This window comes from Pelobates fuscus, chromosome 6 (assembly GCF_036172605.1).
Source record: "Pelobates fuscus isolate aPelFus1 chromosome 6, aPelFus1.pri, whole genome shotgun sequence".
Lineage (NCBI taxonomy): Eukaryota > Metazoa > Chordata > Amphibia > Anura > Pelobatidae > Pelobates > Pelobates fuscus.
In genome coordinates this window covers 142265023-142288565 of record NC_086322.1, presented here as the reverse complement: position 1 = coordinate 142288565, position 23543 = coordinate 142265023, and positions in this window count along the sequence as shown.

Here is a 23543-nt window from a genome sequence, read left to right as displayed (position 1 = left end):
CTTTATTGTAAACTGGAAAAATGTCTATTTGACCAATCCGAAGTCCAGTTTTTGGGGTATTTGATTTCCGCTAAAGGTTTTTGTATGGATCCCCAGAAGCTTTCTGCTGTCATACAATGGCCTCTACCACAAGGTTTGAAAGCCATTCAGCGTTTTCTTGGTTTCTCTATTATAGACGCTTTATTCAAGGTTTTTCCTCTATTGTAGCGCCCATCACCCGTATGACAAAGAAGGATGGCAATACTTGTGTCTGGTCTACCGAGGCACTTCAGGCTTTTGAATTTCTCAAACTACGCTCGCCTCTGCACCTATTTTACAGCATCCTGTCCCCTCACTGCCCTATATTCTTGAAGTTGATGCTTCCGATATCGGGGTAGGTGCTGTCTTATCCCAAAGAGAGTCGCCTGAAAAGCCATTGCATCCTTGTGGCTTCTTTTCCAAACAAATGTCCAAAGCAGAAAGGAATTATGATGTGGGTAATCGCAAACTCCTTGCTATTATTTTAGAATTCCAATACAATTAATGTATCCTATATAAAGCATTGTAAGTCAGGTTTATGTTATTACTATACTCTACTTGAAGAAGCCTATTGTAGGCGAAACGCATCTAGAGATTGTTTTAAATTTTTTTATATATTGTTATAATAAAGGAATTTTGGCCCTAAATATTTTAGTTGCCACATTCCTTTCTTACTTTTATTTTTATTTTATTTTTAAGCCTGACTTTTTTGGTTTTCATCATTCTAAGAAACGCCAAAAGAATCCTTAGGTGGGGATTATACCACCCATACGTTATACACCGAGCAGTAAAAGCCTGCTCAATATATTGTGAGTACATGTCATACTTTCTTTTAATTTATACTCCAGTTAAAGCAGTGAGCACTATATATTTTATCTTTCTATTTTCGGCTGGAACCACCGTTGGACTACTGAACTTTAAGCTGTTACTCCATATATCCTTGAGTGGGGATCATTCCACTTCACGCATTTCATACCAGAGCTGGGTTTTAGCTCTGTAAATTGTGAGTAATACTTACATATTTTTATTTCCACATATACCTACCTACTGTACCATTGGATTTCCTTTTTTCTGCTCTTCTTCCCATATGGTGCACTGAAAATACAAGTCTACATCTGTGACGAATCACCGCTGCCCTACAGGAATTTCCCTTAATTATTGTGGACTATTAGCCTGGACTCTGTCTGTAACTATTTTATGTATACATTTTATATATAATTTTTTGCATTAAAGGCGCACCCTTTCTTTTGTTTCTTGCTCTACGTCATATGAGAATTGTTTGTGGATTTTTGAGGGTAGCACACAGGATAAAAGCCTCCTGATAAGGTGTGGCAGCTCGTCCGTCGGGACAGAGTTTGCTTCTCCCCTGATTTTGATGTTCCTTTGTCATCCCTTATCTTACATTATTTCCATTCTGATGGCTAGTTGAGAGTGTAGATGTTGCAGGTGTTGTATGGATTCTCCCTGGGAGATCATACCCAGTTTTAGATCTATTATGTCTTCCTCCAAGGCCTGCAGTCTATCAGTCACTGCCTGCACCTCTGTTTTAACCAAGTTTTGTTCTGTCGAAAACATGTCTTGGAATTGCTCCAGCTGGTCGTGTATGTCTTGTTTCGTGACTGGTGTGTCTGTGCTGGCTGCAGGTATGATTGCCTCTGGAGGGGCTTCCATCACCGGCTGCATAGGTGTAGGTTCGGGCTGTGGAGGGGTGATCCCTCGGGCTCTGGGTGTTGAGGCCAGCATCTGACTGATGTCTTGGGAGTTACCCAGTGGTTTCTGGAATTTGTGGCCCATATTAGTGCCCTGTCGGGTAGGAGAGAGATGCCAAGGTGATGAGGCTGTGTCAGAGCCATCACTTCTCCAAGGGTTATCACAAGGGTGCCGCAGGAATCCCATACGGTAGGCCCGAAGACCTCTTCGTCGGGTTTTAGCACCTGCGGAGTATAAGAAAGGCATCCACCCGTTCAGCATGGGTTCCTGTGCATGAAGGTTTGTATGTACCTCGGGTTTTTGAGTGTGTCGCGGATAAAATATTTGAGTTTTTCTCATTTGGAGCACGGAACTGTGTGAAATGGCGTCTGCTTCTGAACACTGCCGGCGCCCCCCCCCCCCTTTATTTATTTTAACCGAGAAAATTACATTTCATTTTCTCTCACATTCATGCCCTGTATATCACAAACAATGTCATATATACTATTACAAGGTGAATTATTGAATCCTTTCACGACAGAACATTTTAGGCCAAATTGCTCCTATTTTACAGCTATTTTGTCCTCAAGTGCAAAATGATTGCATATAGTCTACTTAGTGAATAAATCCAAGTGATACAGTTCAGATAAATGCTGTTTAAACCAAAATTTTAGCCTCCATTCCGAAAGAAGTTGTTATACATTTAAAAAAAAAAACACACACATAAGTATTAAAAGTGTATGGGGTTCCGATAATAAGCCTGCATTCTTCTTTAAATGTAGTCCTAAACATAATTACTTAAAAATGTTTAAATCAATAAGCATTATGTAATGGGAATGAAATGTAAAGCCGGAATGTTCACTGTATACTAGTCAAATTCATTTATTCTTCAAAGCTAATATTAAAATCATTAAGTATAAAACAAAGTGTGAAAATTATTGGTTTAAGAATTATCCATATTTTATGAATTTAAGAATATAAAGCTGTTTATTATTAGAACATTATGGAAATTGCCTTGAATATCCCCAAAAGCCTTACTCTTCCTCCAGAATAAATACAAAGTGTCTGGTACTGTTTATACTCTTTAGAGGTAGGATTTAACATAATCTCGAAGCGTCAAAAATAATTAATTTTATCCATTCTGTTCAATGTTAATTGCATTTTTATTTTACATCATATCTACACCTAAACCTTGTATTTTGTTGTAATTAAGTCAGCTGAGATTTAAATCCAATTGACCCAGAATAATTTAGAAGACAGTTGATTTAACATTTCTTCTTATGAAAATGTTTATTTGTATGGTGTCAAGGCTAAGATTAATTAGGCAGATGTTTTAAACCAAAGGGGGAAAAAAATATTTTGAGTAGAAGTGGCAGACCACATCTAAAAACAATAATTAAGTAAGGTCAAAAATGTCAGTTATACAAAAATCAAAAGTCTGCCATTGAAAAGTTGATATATGATCATACATTACATACGCCTGCCATAATGCCAATGTGCCCCATGTTTGGCAGGTCCTATCCTAGCAACCTAATGACTGGACTCAAAACAATATATAGAGGGATGCATTCACCTTCACATTGTTCTGTTTTTATTTTAACTATACTTATATCAATGGATAAGATTCACAGAAGGATCAGTGCTAAATAAAGTTAAAACAAATATTATATTAAATATAATCTAAGGCAGCTCACCTTAAAATGGTAGGGGCTCCCTCTTGATACCCACAGATATCAGAGAAATGCCAGAGGATAAGGATGTGCCTAAAAAGGGGATTAGGAATATTCTAAAGTGGTAAAAGTAATGCAAATGTCATATAACACAGATAAAATACAAAGAGTGAATAATAAAAATGTGTATTAGTATAAAATCTAAATCAAATAAAAAAGTATTTAAGCGAAGTGGTTCGGCTTGATTGCACTAGACGTTCTTGATGGAATAATACTTGTGATTCCAGAGGTACATGGAAGAAATAAAAGACAGGAACTCCAATGGCACAGTATAAAATAAAATATATTAAATGATATTAAAACGAATAATATACTACTCACATTTACCAGAGCTATATCCTGCTCTGGTATATATAGCATGAAGTGGAATGATCCCCGCTTCTAGGATATGTGAGGCAGATAGTCCTTCCAGATATTCCCAATGTTGGCAGTTTCAGACCGGAAAAAAAGGGAAAGTGGCAGATATAGTGTTCACTGTATAGAATCACTTAATAAATAATGGTAGAGGAAATGTACTCACACTTTTGAGTGCAGACTCACTGCTCGATGAATGGGGCACAGGTGGTACAATCCCCACCTAGGATTCTTTAGTTCTCTCTTGAGGTGATGCCAGGTGTAAAAGGTATTAAAAAGTATTTTATTTGTATAAAGAAAGAGTTATAAAATAATATACAACGCGTTTCGCCTTGCAAGGCTTTTTCAACGCAAAACGCGTTGTAGATTATTTTATAACTGCAAAAGACTGCTTCCTGTCAGACCGGGACAGGAAACAAAATCCTCTGCCATGGACCACCCACTCAGATGGAGGTGCGGGGGGGCACAATGAAAGGTACAGGACGATGGGACAACAATAAAAGGTACAAAAGGGGAGGGGGACAACAATAAAAGGTACAAGAGGGGAGGGGGATATTCAAAGGTACAGGAGGGGAGAGGAGAACAATAATAGTTACAGGAGGGAAAGGGGGGAATAATAGGTCGAGGAGGGGGGAACAATAAAAGAGATAGAAGGGAAGGGGGAAGACAATAAAAGGTACAGGAGTGTATGGGGGACAATAAAGGTGTAGGAGGAGAGGAGGGACTATGAAAGGTTCAGGAGGGGAGATAATAAAAGATACAGGAGGGGAGGGGGACTATTAAAGATACATGAGAGGAGGGGGGACAATGAAAGGAACAGAAGAGAAGGGGGCAATCAGTGGTACATGAGGGGAGACGGCAATGAAAGGTAGAGGAGGGGAGGAGGACAATAAAAGGTACAGGAGGGAAGGCGGGCAATAAAAGGTACAGGAGGGGAGGGGGGACATTGAAAGGCACAGATGGGGAGGGGGACAAAGAAAGGCACAGGAGGGGAGGGGACAATGAAAGGCACAGGAGGGCGGGAAAAATGCATCTTCGCCTGTGTAGGCAAAAGTCCTTGCACCAGCCCTGAGCACACTCCTATATTCATACACACATATTTCATTAAAAAAATGCTTACATTCAAACACACAAACATTGCTCAATGCTAAATACAAACCTGTAAGGATGGGAAAATGGTAGATCCCCAGCTGGTAAAGTATTGTGAGAGCTGCACAACAGATGGGGATCTACCTTTTGGCCACCCTTGCAATAGGAGGGGGAAATAAATGAGTGTACTAGGGCTCTGTCTACATTAGTTCCGCCACTAGTTCTGTGATTGAGTTCTCCACACTTTAAAAAGTTCTAATGACTCTCCAAATGCTAAAAGTTAAGTTTTATAGTATTTTATATACAATCTGAATGTGTATTAATCACAGAATGCTTAATCTCAAGGGTTCTTCACCACAGCCCCAAAGTGTCAACTCTATAAATTCTCAGCCTACGCGTTTCTCAATCCCGATATACAGCTTCATTGCTGTTTTCTCACTCCCCCATGTTTCCTCCTTATGTGCTTTGCTTCTGTTTTATCATTACTTTAACTATCTCTCCCCACTTTAAACACCATGCTTCAAATACTCTATTCTCGGTTCCAGACTCTCATAAGTCTTTTAAAGCTGCAGCAAGTCAGGCAAGGGAGAAAGTTTAATCATGTTGCCGTAATTATATTAATAGGAGTGCAGTGCCACTACAGAACCATGTAAAATGATGTTTCTATAGTTAAAAAGGTAACATTGTTCCTTGCTAGGCCTAAACAAGTCTCATGAAATCAGAAGGAACACTTAAATGCATTGTTGCTTCTTGTTGTACCATGGCACGAGAAAGGCAGATACAATGACCCATTTTTTTGAGTAACAACAGCCATTTTCAAGTTGGGCTACCTTCCCCTTATGATAGGTTTGAACTGTGTGGAGTGACATCAGGATGACATGTGTTGTGCATAACATATAACCTCAATGTACATGGGAAGCACATTATAATCTAAAGGGTAAACAACAAATTTGACAACAACAATGGTCTCTGCATTTATTTATTTAGAACTTTATCCATGTGTGTTTGTGTATGTTTGTATGTGTGTGTTCATTTGGTTTTGTGTATTCGTATCACACAAGAATTATATATTTATTACGCATGTTTTATGCTACTCTTTTAAAATAATTTGCAATGTTTGTGAATTACTTGATTAATTCTACTTAAAATAAAAAAGACTTTCCTCAATTGTAGCCATAGATGCATAGGCATTGATAAAATAAACATAGGGTTACCAATGTTTAAGTTCCAGCTGTGAGGTCAAGAGTTCCACAAATCTATGTGCACGTGGCGTCATCTAGGCACTGGAAATGTTACTGGGAATTTTTCTGTGAACGAGGAAGTCTCAAGGCAGCCATTTTGTTAATTGTCTTAAAATTGTTTTAAAGGTCTACTCACATCAAGTGCCAGCACAACTAAATAAGCATCTGTAAAGAATAAAATATGTCTGCAATCATTCTTATCATTTGTATCTAGCCTTGTCTTTTCTGGAGATAATGGATATAATTAATCTGGAAAAAAACTGCAAAAGTTACCATCAGTCAAACATAGCAAAACACAATATGGGAAGATCGTTTAAATTGGTTTGCATGCCTGGGACATATTGTCAAGGATTGAGCCCAAGGCCAGGTGATTTAAATCTCATGAGAACCGCCATAATCCCTTAGAAATACATTTCCTGGTGAGTCTTATGACAATAATGAAATCTAAGCCATAAAACAAATAGACAAAAGAGGCCATAATCTGCCATTTCCTAAGGATTTGTGACAATCAAATGTGAACGTGACGTCAGAGACAATCCAGTCATGGATCCTAAGTGGAATGTTAAATGTGCATTGTATTTTATCTGAATACAAAACAGAAGTAGTAAATCAGACAAAAAAGTTGTGTTGATATCATAAGCCAAGATGCTCAATTGAAGATGTTTCCTGACATTCCAATTAGCTAGAGTGATAAACGTTTAGAGAATTCTGCTTTACTTATACAAAATATGTGGAGCTCCCATAGAATGAAACAATAAGAAACAATTTCATCAAAAATCAATAAGATTGGTAAAAGATATATAGATATAATAAAGTAAAATATTTACTTTAATAACCAGAATTCTCAGGCAAATGTTAAAATGTTAACAAGCAAGGATGTTTTTGCAGGACCTGAAGAGGGATAAGAAGGGGCTAAGGATTGCTGTGAAGGCAAGGTGGCTGTACCATTATAAAATATTGTATCTGTGATCTATAGCATGGGTGGTGTCAATAGTGATGCTATTGATGAAGTCAACAGTTATGCAACTAGTGATGTAATTGGTGATGTCATGCAAAGCATCCAGTGTGGGCAGGGCCGTTTGAAGGAATTTGGGGGCCCCAAGCAAAATGGACATGGAGGCCCCCCCAAACCATCATTGAAGTGGTCTGGGTGCAGTGTCCCAGGTTCCTTAACCATGCAAAGGTAATTATTACAGTTAACTCCACCTCTAGTGGCTGCCTTCCAGGCAGCCCTAGAGTGACTTGCGCTATGCATGAGGACATCCAGCGTCACCCAAAACCCCATAAGAAAGCATTATACAATTATACAATGCATCCCTATTGGGGAAGTCCTAATGTAAGAGAGGCCATAACCGAGGATGCGCATTAGTTCTCCCTCACCGAAGTCAGAGGAGCGGGGGTAGAGCCTGAACCAGCTCAGAGGGACATCTGCACTGGAATCAGGTAAGTGACAGAAGGGGGTTTTAACCCCTTTTGCAGTGCTAACTGCACCCGGGTCCTTCTGCAGGGCCGGTGCAAGGATTTTTGCCGCCCTAGGCAAAAGTAAAGTTTGCCGCCCCCATGTGACATCACAGTGCCCCACCCATATGATCTGCCATGTTAACTAACACAGTGCTGCAGTGCCGCCGTGTTTACAATAAAAGGCCTGCAGGGACAGGCTATAGACACCAGAACCACTACATTAAGCTGCAGTAGTTCTGGGGACTATAGTGTCCCTTTAATGTGAGGTAAATTAGAGATTAGTGCCACGAATAATATATTAGATTGCCTACTTACAACCAGATGAGGATGATGATGGGCTTCAGCTGCCGTCTGGCTCCACTGGTCTGGTGTAGAACAGGCTCTCTGGAGGCGGTTTGTAACTGTGGTCACAAAAATCAATGTTCTGGGAGAACGGGAAGCAGCTCCATTTTTTTAGGGCCATCTACACAGCTCAAGGTCTGGGTCCCAGGGTCCACCTTCATGTTCCACCAATGAGTTTGTTCACAGGGGTGTGTGTGGGGGGGGGGGGGTGTCCTGATGTGTGTAAGGAATGCATTGTGTGAATCTGTGTTTGTATGTGTAAGGGCTGCAAGGTGAGTTTGTGTATGTATGGGATGCAGTGTGTGTGTCTGTAAGGCAGTGTTTCCCAACCCAGTCCTCAAGGCACACCTACCAGTCCAGGATTTAAGGATTACCCAGTTTTGTCTACGGTGTTTTTAGAAAAAAAAAGAAAAAACACCTTAGACACAACTGGGTCACCCCTAAATCCTGGACTGGTAGGTGTGCCTTGAGGACTTGGTTGGGAAACACTGCTGTAAGGGATGCACTGAGTGTGTGGAAGGGGTGCATTGTGTGTTGCTGTGTGTAAGGGATGCATTGCTTGTGTATGTGTGTCTGTGTGTAATGCATTGTGTGTTTTTCTGTGTGCAAGGGGTGCATTGTGTGTGTGTGTGATGGATGTCAATCTCTCCCCCTACCCCCGTCAATTTCCTTCTTCTCCCCCCTCTCCAATTTCCTTCTTCTCCCCCTCCCTCTCATTTCCTTCTCCCCCCCTCCAATTTCCTTCTTCTCCCCCTCCCTCTCATTTCCTTCCTTCTCCCCCCTCCAATTTCCTTCTTCTCCCCCTCCCTCTCATTTCCTTCCTTCTCCCCCCTCCAATTTCCTTCCTCCCCCCTCCAATTTCCTTCCTCCCCCCTCCAATTTCCTTCCTCTCCCTCCAATTTCCTTCCTCTCCCCCTCCAATTTCCTTCCTCCCTCCCCCCCTCAAGTTTCCTTCCTCCCTCCCCCTTCAAATTTCCTCCCTCCCCCCTCAAATTTCCTTCCTCTCCCCCTCCCTCAAATTTCCTCCCTTCCTCTCCCCCCTCCCTCTCCCTCTCCCTCCTCCCTCAAATGTCCTCCCTTCCTCTCCCCCCTCAAATTCCTACCTCTCCCTCCCCTCCCTCAAATTTCCTTCCTCTCCCCCCCTTCGAATTTCCTTCGTCTCCCCCCTTCGAATTTCCTCCCTTCCTCTCCCCCCAAAATTTCCTCCCTTCCTCCCCCCCAAAAAATTTCCTCCCTCCCTCTCCCCCCCATTCCCTCAAATTTCCTCCCTCCCTCTCCCCCACTCCCTCAAATTTCCTCCCTCCCTCCCTCTCCCCCCACCCACTCAAATTTCCTCCCTCTCCCCCCACCCACTCAAATGTCCTCCCTCGCCCCCCATCCACTCAAATGTCCTCCCTCTTCCCCCCACCCACTCAAATTTCCTCCCTCTCCCCCCCACCCACTCAAATGTCCTCCCTCGCCCCCCCACCCACTCAAATGTCCTCCCTCGCCCCCCCACCCACTCAAATGTCCTCCCTCGCCCCCCCACCCATTCAAATTTCCTCCCTCTCCCCCCCACCCACTCAAATTTCCTCCCTCTCCCCCCACCCACTCAAATTTCCTCCCTCTCCCCCCCACCCACTCAAATTTCCTCCCTCGCCCCCCCACCCACTCAAATTTCCTCCCTCCCCCCACCCACTCAAATTTCCTCCCCCCACTCAAATTTCCTCCCTCCCCCCACCCACTCAAATTTCCTCCCCCCACTCAAATTCCCTCCCTCGCCCCCCCACCCACTCAAATTTCCTCCCTCGCCCCCCCACCCACTCAAATTTTCTCCCTCCCCCACTCAAATTTTCTCCCTCCCCCCCACTCAAATTATCTCCCTCCCCCCACTCAAATTTTCTCCCTCCCCCCACTCAAATTTTCTCCCTCCCCCCACTCAAATTTTCTCCCTCCCCCCACTCAAATTTTCTCCCTCCCCCCCTCCAATTTCCTCCCTCCCTCTCCCCCACTCACTGAAATGTCCTCCCTGTCGGCTGGCCCTGCTGACACCCGGCGGGTGCGCGAGGGAGCACTCTCCCTGGCTGAGTGCTTCCTCTTCAGCTCCCTCACGCGCCGCGTACTGATGCCGGAGCCGGAAGATGACGTCATCTTCCGGCTCCGGCATCAGTACGGTGCGCGAGGGAGCTGAAGAGGAAGCACTCAGAGGAGAGTGCTCCCTCGCGCGCGCGCCGGGTGTCAGCAGGGCCAGCCTCTGGGGGGCCCTGAGGTGACCGGCTGCTGGGCCACCCAGGAGAAGAGGCTGGCCCAGTGGGTACATACCGGGCCCCCTGCGACCCGGTATGTACCCACTGAATGTGGGGCCCGGACGACCTGAGCAGTCCGGGCTCCCCAGGACCGCATGCCCCTGCCGGCTCTGCTTGGGGCCCCGGGCCAGCTCGGGGCCCCAAGCAGTTGCTTGTTTTGCCTGTCAGGTAGCGACGGGCCTCGTGTGGGGGCAGTTTATTCCTTGAATTGTCCTTGCTCCTTAATGTTTAATTCAAAACTTACTTAAACACTGGGCTTTAACGTACATTTTTTGCTAATTTATTTTCTTTTCTTTTTTTTTTTATAAAACAGTAAAAGAATATTGTTTAAACATAATTATTCAGTAGAAAAAAAGGAACTAATAATAATGGAATGTATGACAAATGGCTGCCTGAGGTTAAGCGTGAGTGTTGACAGGCTGATGGAGAATGAGTTGTACATGCTGTGTAGGAGTGAGTGGCACCAGGCAGGCATATTGAGAGGTGGGATGAGGACCTAGACATAGAAATTAGTATTGGAGGACAGCATAGCGGTCTGGTATTGTTGGCAGTAAAAGGTTTCTTGATGGCATGACTGCCTGGTAGGTCAGCGATCAGCTGATGTTCTCAGTCAATGACTTTGCAATGCACTGCAGGGCTAAGCTCAGAGCTAATGTAAGTTCTTGCATAGGCTCTCCAGCATTTGTAGCAGAGGTTGACAGCTTCACCTGGCAGACCCCAGGTAAGACGTTCAAACATGTTTTGCCTTCCAGCTGCAAGGTCACTGCTGGCACTATAACTACTGAAGCAATCTGTAGTGGTTGTGGTTCTTGGTGTGTTACTTAAAAAACTAAATGCACTAAGTGAATCCAACAAGGAGCCCCCTAAACAATAAGCTTCACGTCAACATATATATAATTGAGCTGCAAATGACTTGTAGGAGTAATATTCCATACCAACAGCTGCCATTTGTAGCTAGCACCAATAGTTCAGTTTTTCTGGCTACCATGATGTTGGATAAACCGATTTTGATACAATTCAAGCAATACATATGCACTGAGGAAATTTATACCAAAAAGTGAAGGGAAAAAATTAGGCTGAGAATCTATTACCTAAGGGCACCTGCAGTGTAAACCTACCCCTGGTTGTACGCATTAAATATTTCAATAAATCATTTGTAAAATAAAAAATAGTTTATTAGCATTTGAAGGTCAACAAAAAATAGTCATGATTGGTGCTACATGCACACAGTATTTTCTATGGCATGTTAATAAGAAGATAAACTAAACATTTGGCATATAAGATACTATACATTTATATTATTAGGATAGACAAGTTGGTCTAAACCACTGCTTTTTGTGGATGTAATAGCCTCACGGAAGATGAGAATGAGGAATAATATTCATTGCAACACTTCAAATGAATTCACTTCAAAAAGTGTATTCACAGGTATTCACATATGGAGCTCGTCCATTATTTCATTTTTATGGCTCCGTGACATTTTCATTTTGTAATAGATAGTGAACATTTAAGGGCTTCTAATATTTTGTTGTCAACATCCATAACTGGTCCTTAAAGACATGGAACCAGTATTGAGTATTCTGTTTTTTTTTGTTAGCAGTTGGAGCTCTGCACATTCCTTGTATTGTTAAATATGAAGAGCCCCTTATAAACAAGACTGATAGAATAGCATAAAACCTCATTAATTATTATGGCATGAATCCACTTCACATGATTTTCAGTTAAGCATTATTCTAATTGATACAAAATGGTTGAGTTAAAGTTTCAGTCTGGTTGTCGTCTCTCACCACAATACTTTTTATTGATTAAAGCAGATCTATCACCATATTACATCCATATGTTGCATCTATGCCCCCTAATGCACCCTTTCCATTTTCAGACACAAAGTACCATCCCTCCCTGGAGGGAGGTGAGTACAGGGACCCAGGGCCAATGACAAAGTTGAAAAAGACCATGGAACTTAGCTATATGTCCTGTATTTTCAATAAAGGGGTTACAATTTTAGGTGAAAATAATTCAGCAATTGAGGCCATGAACTTTTGCCATGAGCTTTAATATGCAGACAACTTGTTCAACTGCCTGTTTTTTAACACAAGTGAAAATGTAATATTAATTAATTGTATAATAGAATACGATTTCTGCAGCCTAGCTATTAAAAGGTTTTGAAATGTAGCATCCTGCTCTGAATTGTGCATGTGCTGTATGTGTGAGCTCAAGGCAGTAATATAAAATAGTGAACATAAAGAGAAAGTTGAGACATGTATGGACAGAGCAGGGAATTTTGATGCAAATAAGATAACATAGCCTACCCCAAATACCCCCCAATAACGACAGACACCGGATTTGGATGAAACAGGCTACAGCATTTATTAATCATAAGACTGTAGGACTCATCCAACCTTTATTAACTTTATCCTTTTATTATAACCAGAGATAATACATAAATAACCCATAACTTAACATGTAAATTAACACTACAGACTTTACATAAGCATCCTTGCCAATGAACGAGACCACGTTCCTATGCACCAACTTGCACACTGGGTTCTCGCCTTCCCCCTTGTCCAAACCAAATTACTTTTTCCTTTTACTGCTTACCACCAGCCAGCTTTTAGCTCGGTGGGCACGTCCAAGTCGTTAACTGAAACGTTTACACTACAGAGCAGGGGAGGTTGAGACCCACCTTGTCTATCTCCTGACATTCCATGTGATAGCCCCCCAACACCTATTGGCAAGGACACGCCCCCCGCTAGCTGTGACATAAACAATAACAAAAAGAAAAAAGGGTGGGTGGGAGGGAGGGAGGGAAGTTGTTTGCTGGCCCGTCTCCCAAGAGGCACTATATGGTCCCTACCCCACTCCCAAACCCATAACCACTCCCATACACACATACAACCAATCACAAGCATCCATCCCCACACTCATACATGTGCCCTTGTCCGCTTAGCTGCGCTATCTCCCCAAGGCCTCGAACCTCTTATAGATGCCAAACCAAAGTTGAAGATTGATCAATGAAGGATCAAAAGGTCTTATCTATATGAAAAGAGATCTGTAAAAAGTTAAAATATTAAACGTTTTCAGACTTTGCTTTCCATGAAAACTATAGATTTCATTAAACTTATAGTATTAGATATACTGAGCTTTTTTTTTGTATATATTTAATTTTTACATAACAGCAGCATTGATGGATGGATAGGGTCCCAGTCTTAGAAGAACAGAGATTGTGGAAAAGAAACAGATAATACAATGATCTTACCTTACATGACTTTGCTGGGACTATGGAGTCTTCCAGCCAAGCTAACATGAACCACAGGATCGAGCCAATATCTGAGAAGGATACCTGGCAAAAGAAAGCATACACTTGAGGATTTGAACATGAGTAAATGCCACAGCTGAATTGGACACTCGAAAATATTCAGTACAGATTAACTGATCTGAGGGGATTATGTCTAGAAGATCTAGTTGCAATAAACATTCCAGACTCTTTCTTACACAGATCTAGGCATTTCTGATACCACAAATCCTTCATGTGTAAGTTAGTCTGGGATAATATACATCACAAAATACTAATTACAAATACATATGACAAATCAATATATATCTACATATATAAATATGTAAACACCAAGAAGGTAACAAAGAAATATGATAAAACAGTTATTATCCAATCTTTTCTACACTTACCATAAATGTGGAGTATTCTTTATCTAAAGGGATATTCTAAGAAACAAAATGTTTTTACCTTAATGAAGCAGTTTTGGTGCATATATCATGTCCCTGCAGTCTCACTGCTCAATTCTTTCCTGTTTAGGAATTAAATTACTTTATTCATGCAGCTCGAGCCTCCCTACACACTCATTGTAAAGAAAGGTCTAATGTTAAAGTTACTTTATTGCAAATTATGTTTAATTTAGAATGTATTATATTCTGCTGTGTTTGCATTATAGAGCCTACTGGAGCCTCATATATGTGATTATAGCTCAATTAAGAGAGCAGGAAATAAAAATGTCTAAACGCACTATGTTGTAACACCTGATTGAAAATGAAGCCATTTTGAAATGAAATGTTGGCTGTGTGAGTTACAGCCAGGGGAGGCGTGGCTAGAAACAACAATTATGTATCTTCTACATGGCAGAGCATTTAACAGTGAGACTGCAAGGGCATGATGTATACACCAAGATATATTGAGTTTGGGAGCTTGTTTTGTTGCTTAGAGTATTCCTTTAATGTGTTAATATGATCAACTGGACAGTATGGACCATCAGCTTGTGAGATGCAAGCTATGTCTCCGCTTCAAACTCAAACCGAAGAGGGCAGGCGCTCCGAGGAAGAAGTATCAGATTGGTAATCTCCTATTAGCTGACATGAATGCCGATTTAAAAAAAAGTCTTCAGTTCAAGCTTGAAGATCCCAACTGTCTTATGGACCCCTCCTCAGATGTGCTTTGGAAACTTCTAAAATCTGCCATCCTGTAGCACTCTGCCTCTGCACAATTCTTAACATCCATTGGAATGACTTTATCATCAACATTAAAGTTCTAAAAAAGGTAGAGACCACCAGAATCAAGGCTATGTTTTTAAAGTTGTAACTGTACTGGACAGGGCATGTCTCTTGGATGGTAGATCATTTACTACCCAAGGTTGTGCTGTATAGAAAACTCTCCACTGGGCACTGTGACAGAGTAGCACCAAAGAAGAGATACAACAACCCTTTTAAGGAATCTCTTCATGCCTGCTATGAAGGCCATCGTCACTGGTCTGTTTCCTCCTTCAAGAATGAATGCCAGGTAGATCTTGAGAATGAAAAGGAACAGAGAGAGGACCTTGACATTGTGGCAAAGTCAGGCCAGATATTCCTTTGCAGCTGCTGTGACTGGATCTGTCTGTCCCGCATTGGCCTCATGAGTCATCATTAATTCTGCAGGAGACGTGGACAACCCGTTTCCTAAATCTTTGTTCAAAAAGTCAAGCCAAAAAAGGGATCAGCTGTAAGACAAACCATGGAAACTGGGCTCATACAATTTCTATATCTAGACCCTTGGCCAATAGAAGAGTTTAAGTAATACCACTTCACTTATATATACAGTTTTAAAGACCTTTAACTGAAAACTTATAAAATGGTTAAAATGTTGCACAATTTCCATAATGTATTATTTTCTAAATATGTTGCCTAACTATAAACTGAGTCAGATTAGCTAGATAAAAGCTTTAACATATTTTATCTAGAATTTAAGTAACATAAACATGTCATCAATCATGAATCCTAGTTTCCTGGCTAGAATATTACTTTTTGCCTGGCTTGTTTGCCTGGCTTGTTTGTCAAGAACATTGAACCTAAAGAATTCTGCAAATTACCTTTTTCCTATGTATAATGAAAAAATAATATTGAAACCGATTCTCTTGTTAATTAATATGTATTACAGGTAACTAAGTAGCACCGTTTGTTAGTTCCATAAGATAATTTTGGCTTGATTTACAAGTATTGCATTCTGAGGGAGGAGGAAAAAAATGTATGTTACTATAACAAATGTGATATCTAATAGTATCTAATAGTATTCTCACTAATGTAAAAGAGCTCTAGAGTCACTAATTCTAGGGGAGTGAGATGGTGTGTGGCCAGGGGTTGGGTTGTTCGGGTGAGATATTGTAATTGTCTTATTAATAGCCATGATGCAACTAAAATATTATTTAGAACAAGACAATATATCTTATTTACACAGGCTGTTTTTTTAAAAAGACACATTACTGTGAGTGCCATTGCAGTGAAACTCTGACTCTTAAAACTCAAAACTTTGAAACTCAGACACATCAACACTTTGGAGCTTCCCCATAAGTGGCAGAGGAATAGTAAATAGGTGCAGAGGGGTTTGAGCAAAACATAAGGGCCGTCCATCCTAAAAATAGATACTTGGGAGGCATGAAAGAGTTTTCTGAATTTCTCATTTTACATATAGTATTAGAAAAGGTAAGTATGCATTCTAAGCATGCACATACATACCAAATATCATTAGTACCAGTGAAAACATATGTAACACATTAGATGACTGCCAAGTTTTAAATTGAATGCAGTTTGTACATAATTTAACATTTACATTTTGCTTCCATAAACAATAGTCATTCATAACCAAGAGTAAGGCGGGCAATCATGGCCCTGAAATATGCAACTTTGTTTAACTATACACTGCCACAATCCATGAACTGCTATGGTTACAGACATGGTGTAATATTTTACAATTGTAAAACAATAACTCGGGTTTATAGCACACTGCTCTCTGCTGCAGCACTGTAAGGGTTAATTTGGGTTAATTAGAGCTAAATTGCATGTTTCTGATATATTTTATGACGGTTGGTTTTATCCACTATTTTATGCGCTCTCACCATAGTTTTTATTGTTTTATGTGTTGTATTCTGTGTGGTTTGGAGTGACACACACTTGGTGATTTTGAGCTATTAACTTCGATATTTGCCTTTTTTTATTTTTTACTATTTTTTATATATTAATTAGAGCTTTGTCCTGATGGTGTTGCTGAGTAAATGTATTAAACATTATGAAGCAGTCGTTATCATGCAGACATTGGACGCAGGGATGAACCTTGGAAACTTTTCGGTATCTACAGATGCAAATATCTCTAGCTGTTGGTATTAACCTCTTACAGCTGATGTTTTGCAATCACAAAATCTTCAATTGAGATGAGGCACAAAATGTACTAGTAACACATAAACACAGAGACATTTATAAAATGTGCAAACCAGCCGCATACTTGTCCACGAGTGCCTAAAATATGTTTTGTTTGCTTCCTGATTGTAAGTTGTGCATATAGTTCTCTTCAAACAATGTATAAATTGTTACCTGAAAGTCTACAATGAAATATTAGATTATAAGTGAGCAGCACAAATTGTAATAACTAAAAATATATACCAACCCAATGCTTTTCTCTGCTAATATTGCAGTGTACAGATATCTTGGACCTTGTGAGGTTAGTTTAGCACAAAAATGCCTAATAGTTATTGCTTCTCAGTACTGAATGTACTGAGAAGGTTAAGATGGAGAGCAAGAGAAGTACACAACACAGTGAAAAAGCAGTGAAGAAGCAGGGAATAGGTATGCATACAACCTTTCTCTGGAACATAAATCTCTACAGGTCTCCAAAATATATCCATTATTTAAAGGAACACTTACACTCTCATAACAACTAATTTTGGTGCCCTGCAACCACCCCCTTCCCTCCCCCCCTTTGGCCCTGTGGGGGTAATCCCAGTCCCCCTGGGCTCACCCCATGGTCTCACCTGCTGATCAGGCAACCTTCACGACAACCCAACCAGTAAGGTCCAAGATGGCGGATGAGTTCTCCTCGTGGAGGCTCGGGCTGAGCGGGCCAGAACTGGTCCAACCAGGCCCACCAAACCACACACAACGACACATAGACAAAGCGTTCCAACGACCCTGGCTACTACTAGAGGCGTGGATGGCAGTGTAACAGGCCCAATGTCAGGAGAGTGAACGCAAGACCGCGACCCGCAAAAGGCCTGAACCTCCTCGGGGCAAACCGACTCCACAAATCATTAAAAACACCGATTTTGATCCGACAAGGCAGAGTCCCACTTTGAACAAGAAGGAAAAAAAATAATCGCCGGTGGAGAATCCGCGCCCGCATAAGGTGACTTCACGGTACGAGACTTACAATGCCCCACTTCCCTGCACACACGAGTGGGAGTAGAGGAGACAGGCACCAGACCCAGAGCCCTGGGGTGACCTACACCAAACGACTGAGACCAAGCCGACACCATCGGAAAAATGCAGCATCTGATCGCTCACCGCAAAATCGCTCACATGTATCAAGCTCACAAGGAATCCAGACGGAGGATCACCCACTTGGAACGGACAAGCTGGAGGGCAGGCGGAGATGCCAGGTCGAGCTACACAACGGATCACTTACTAAAGCACATCAAAGGCATCGGATGAAAGATTGCAGCAGCCCTCGATCCGGCTACCAGCCCGTTCACAGTGCGGGACTTAATTAGCGGAACGCCCAAAGAAACAATCAAACCTTTTCACTTAATTTGCTCTGTCCACTTAAACTGTTTTTAAACATGCTCAAACATTTATTTTCTTGCTGGAGTCCTAACGCTAGCCAGTCTGCCTATATGCCCCACCACGTTTTACTGTTAGCATTGAGAGGTGGTGGGGGACCCGAGGGAAGATGCATGGCAGTTTTTGACAGTACTTAATTGTTTATTGTGTTATCATTTTATTTTATTTTATTTTACTCTGCAGTGAATAATTGTGCCTAAACGAAACATAACATACCCTCATTCACGATGTATTTCCTGCTGCATTTACCCAGCTAGGACATTTACCTTTTGAAACCTCTAGAGAGCAGGATGTGCGTATCCCTTCATTAGTTATTGTTTTAGATAGGCTTGAAACATATGTAAAGAAAAGTGAGTGAATGAATATAATAGCCTATACTGGGAATAACATGAATAATATTGTATTCCTGCAACAAAAGCATGCTATAACAACAGTCTATTTTTCACTGTAACGTTAAGCTTGATTGAATATGTTTAATATATAACCTATAGACTCATAACGTTAAACTTTATTATATTCACAAAAAATGTGCAAGGAACTTATGCCACTACCTAATCTGTATATTAATGCATATATGTACGCTGTTGTGGCGTCCTGACAAATATTTTGTACTTACCTGCACGAAAAAAATAAAGAATTTAGAAAAAAAATATGCATAGGGATTTGGGAAAGAGTGCAGGTAACTTTTTCTTAGTTATTTACTGTATGTATGTATTGGGGCTGATGTGTACTATGGTTGTTGCTGCCGCCCAAGAGTAGTGGGAGTTTGAGCGCAGGACTTGTTTTTGTGTATTTGTATTCACTTTTGTATCACACAGCTATGTTACAATGCTGCCGCCCACCACATATGTTCTCTATTAAGGGTTAATAAGCATGTAGGGATGTATATAAAAAAATACCCCACTCAGTCTCATTAGAGATATATTTGCCAGAAATTCAAGGAAGCAAGGTGAATAGTCAGTGTAGGACTCACCTAAGAGGTTCGCCTTGACGTGGCAGGCGGGCATTCCCTCTCATGGCCATTAGAGTAACTAAATAACCTCCATTTGTTTATATATGCATAGGGATTTGGGAAGAGCACAGGTAACATTTTTCCTTTGGTTTCTATTTTATTATTTATTCTGTAAAACATTCACCAAAACTGCTTGTTTTTGCACAGTTTGCGTTCTTCGAGTTACCTACATATCTTAGAAAGTCCTTTCCTGTAGCTAATGATGCGTTAAAGCACCTGTAATAGTGAGCAATATTTCTCTTCTCAGACCTGCAATCTTTAGTATTCAGTGGAAAATATATGGGTCACATAACTTACCACAAATGCAAGTGGAACAATATCATTCTGCAAATGTAAGAGTACAAATAAATACTAGTTAGGAAGAGCCATATTTATTGCTGTTTAAGTCTTTGCATCGCAACTAATAGATGACTGAGCCAAGATGTAATTGGGTCTCAAAAATGTGTTAAGATAGGACAATAATCTCTCCAAAATGTGTATTATGTCAAAACATGATTTTTAGTGAATACCAATATTTTGTTAATCATCAAAACCATATTTAGGATGGCACAACAACATACATATGTGGAGAAGCAGCAATATGTGTTCCATAAAGAAGCCAGGTTTATTACACTGCATGCTCTTATTTGTTGGCAGCTGAGAAAGACAGTATAGCCTGCAATATTTCAGCAATGCATTAGGTTAGAGTAATAATATACGGTATGTACTTTGTCACAGTTGGTGATATCCTCAGTTTCCCAAAGGACTAATGGATTTCTTAATAGTTTTCAGAATGAAGAACAGCATATGGCGGTAGCAAAAGATAGCTCACATCTATATTTTTCATACAATGTTCGTTTACTGTATTTGATTTTGAAAACAAAAATGTAAAAACATTTTTGTAAGTTTTGGTATAGTTTCCTGGATTCAATGTAGTTGCAAAACATAAACAATATATTGCAATATACGTATATTTAATTTCAACAGGTAATATTTTGAAATTCTGAACTGTATGGATAATTATGTCATCTGTGCAATTACCCCCAGAAATAAACAGGGAATAATTGTCACTGTGTAGTAGTCTTGGGGACCAAATCAGGGGCAGAACTGGGACATGTCACCCAGGCTACCAAGATGGAGTTACACTCCCCAGTGGCAACTGACACAATTTAATGACAGAAGGTAAACTAACTGTCTTTTTAGGATTGTAATTCAAACTCATTTCAGACAGCAATGTCCCATCTCTACAGTCCTCACTTCCATCTCTACAGTCCTCACTTCAACCTCTAAACAACACTAACACACAACCCTAAAAGATACCTGTATAAAGAAGAATAAATCAACATTGCATTTTACACATTATATTTTCGAGGCCTTCTGCAACAGGTTAGTGCTTTTAATGCTCATATTTTAAAACACTGTTCACTATTTATGATTGGATTTTTTTACACTAATAGGCATATGAACTGCGCACATCAACATAAGTAAATGATGTGTTATTATTTAATATTGCACAGATATTTTTTTCTTTTTCACTTGCATGTTTGCAGTTTCCTTAGCATCTCTCTTTCTCTCGGTGGAGAAAGTGGCATTGAGCGAGCCTGTACCATGATAAGTTTAAGCTGTTGGTCCTAATGATCACTTACACCAAAGTCTGAATTGTCTGCCATGTACATCTCACTTTCCTTTCAAATGTGCTTACAGTTCTTCTAGATTTTCAGAAAGGAAACACCAACCGCATCTTAGTGTAATACTTAGCAGTACTTAAATCCATAAACCTTCATCTGTTAACCTTTCATGTTTTCAAATAGATTACTTTTGCTATTTCTAATCCGCTGTAAGAGTAAAATCTGCCTGAGTGAGTTTTTTATTTTTGCTTGAGAATAGAAAAACGCAAGATTCATGTGTGCATTACTCTCTTTTATGTGGAATGCTACAAGGTCTTACAATAACAACAGTAAAATAAACTTTTAGAAACCAGGACATGTTTGGAGACAAAACAGTAATATTTGATAATTAAATTCAGCAGTTTCAGCTTTAGCAGTGTTGAGTCTGCTCTTAGAAAATTGAAAAAGGCGTTGAGCGCATATTTTGTTCCAATCTAAGTTGACTACTATTTATAAACCATTTGCTCTAATTTCAGACCACACTAGTTACTGGAATCTGCTGAACATCTGAAAATCACAAGCCGTTGTATACTAACCTGTGCCATATCGATTCTCTGATAATCCGCTGTGATGGGTAGCAGCATGTCACCAGGGTAATCATGTTACTTGTTAACACAATATTTAAGGCTGAAGCATCAAATGTCCTCACCCCTCACCCCCTCCAAAAAAAAAAAAAAAAAAACAACAACTCTTTAATGGCTTCTATTACCCATACAATTGACATGCAGGGGTTGTTATCAAATGTAACTGTTTCCTGGACTAATGCAATGTGGAAGATGAGTTTATCTAATTTATGGAATACTGTTTCCATATCTAATTATGCAGAGATTGCAGTGATTTTTCTTCCATTTTATAAGCACACAAATGTAATTATTAACATAATAATATTTGTATTTTACAGTTTATTAATTCCAAAAAGACAAATCTAGAAAATCTTAACTACATAAAGGTTCAAGCAATGAAACACAATACAAGTGCAAAAATGGTGATCATACATTGAGAGTTTATAAAAATGTTTTAATAAATGATGACAGAAGGAATCTAATCAAATGATAGAGTTAATAGTTACAATATTATGCAGAGCATACCACATACCATAAAGTAGCAAGTGAATTTCAAAGTAGTCGAGCTGTTAGTATAGCTGAATTAAAGAATTTCTATTTAAACAATTCTCACTTTTTTTTTTATATTCTCTATTTTGTTTTAGGCAGTAGGCAAAACATATGCAACTAAACATTTGAAAAAAACAGTGCGTAATACACCAACAATCTGCATTACTTATATCCAATGTGCAATATCGGGTTAATGCTCTGAAATTATTTTGGCTCATTGGTAAGTATCGTATTGTAACCACGGCTGGTTCCTTTATTTACCACAATAACGTCTTAAAGCATAGAACTTAGCAGGGCTAACCATACAGATATCATAGCTATAATTTTATATAGTCAGTAAGAGATTCTCTATTTAAAATATATAAATAATTGAGAATACAATATAGAATAAGGATTGTCTTGGAAACAATAAAGTTTTGTCTTTTAAATATTTTTTTGAATAAAAATATAAATATAGACATAAAAAACCATTACAATAATTTATAGCAAAGTTTATACGATTAAACTAGATGCTTGCAAATATCATTTTAAATAGAATAACATACCCACTTGAACATGTCAACATCTCTCTTATAATATGGAGGGACAGTGTCTCTGTCTCTAAATCTCTCCTCGGTCCCTTAACATTTAAAAGGTACACATATTTATATCTTAGATGTTCATTTTAGGACCTCCCTTAACTTGGCAAAGATACAAGGCCATAACTAAAACGTAGGTGCACATATCATGGGAAATTCCCTGACTTGGGACAAGATGGCTTCCTAAAGTCTGATGACGTAGCATAGCCTTGAAGAGGTTATTGCATTACTTGTTTTGTATTAAGCTAAGACAAATTGGTGTAAACTTGTTATGCACTGAAAGTAGGTTAGAGGTCATTGCTTTAAGAAACATGTATGAAAAACAATATGTTTCATTTCTGTCACCTTGCCAGTTTACAATATCTTCTTTAAGACAAAGTACACAGTTTAAAAAAAACAACATTTCATTCTAAAACTTGTAATATTTGCATTTGCCCATAATAGTACCTTGACAATGAAAATAACATAGTTATAAGGTAGCTGTTCCCTCAAAATTACCTTGCAGTAGTTCAGCCAACATAGCTATCAGTTGGTGTGTGAAGAGGGCTACATAGTGTTTTCTATTTACTGTCAAATGACAAAATATCTGTTGTTGTGTGGCATTGCATACGGGCTATTGCTGTGCCTGTGGCCTAAGAATGTTTCCTAAATAGTGTGAGAGAGTGTAGAGAAGTGAGCGATGGAAAGAGGGAAGGAGGAAAGCAGAAAAGAAGATTGGTCAGAAGATTGAATAGTGAGAATAATGAATAACCCTGTGGCATATTTCTCTATTTGGCTTTAGAAATAACATTATGAAACCATTGTCTTCCGTAAAGATTAAACCATTTTTATTTATCTAATTTGGGTAGTTCTAAAGTTGTTTTAAATCCAGACAGTTTCAGGGTCTTGTAACACA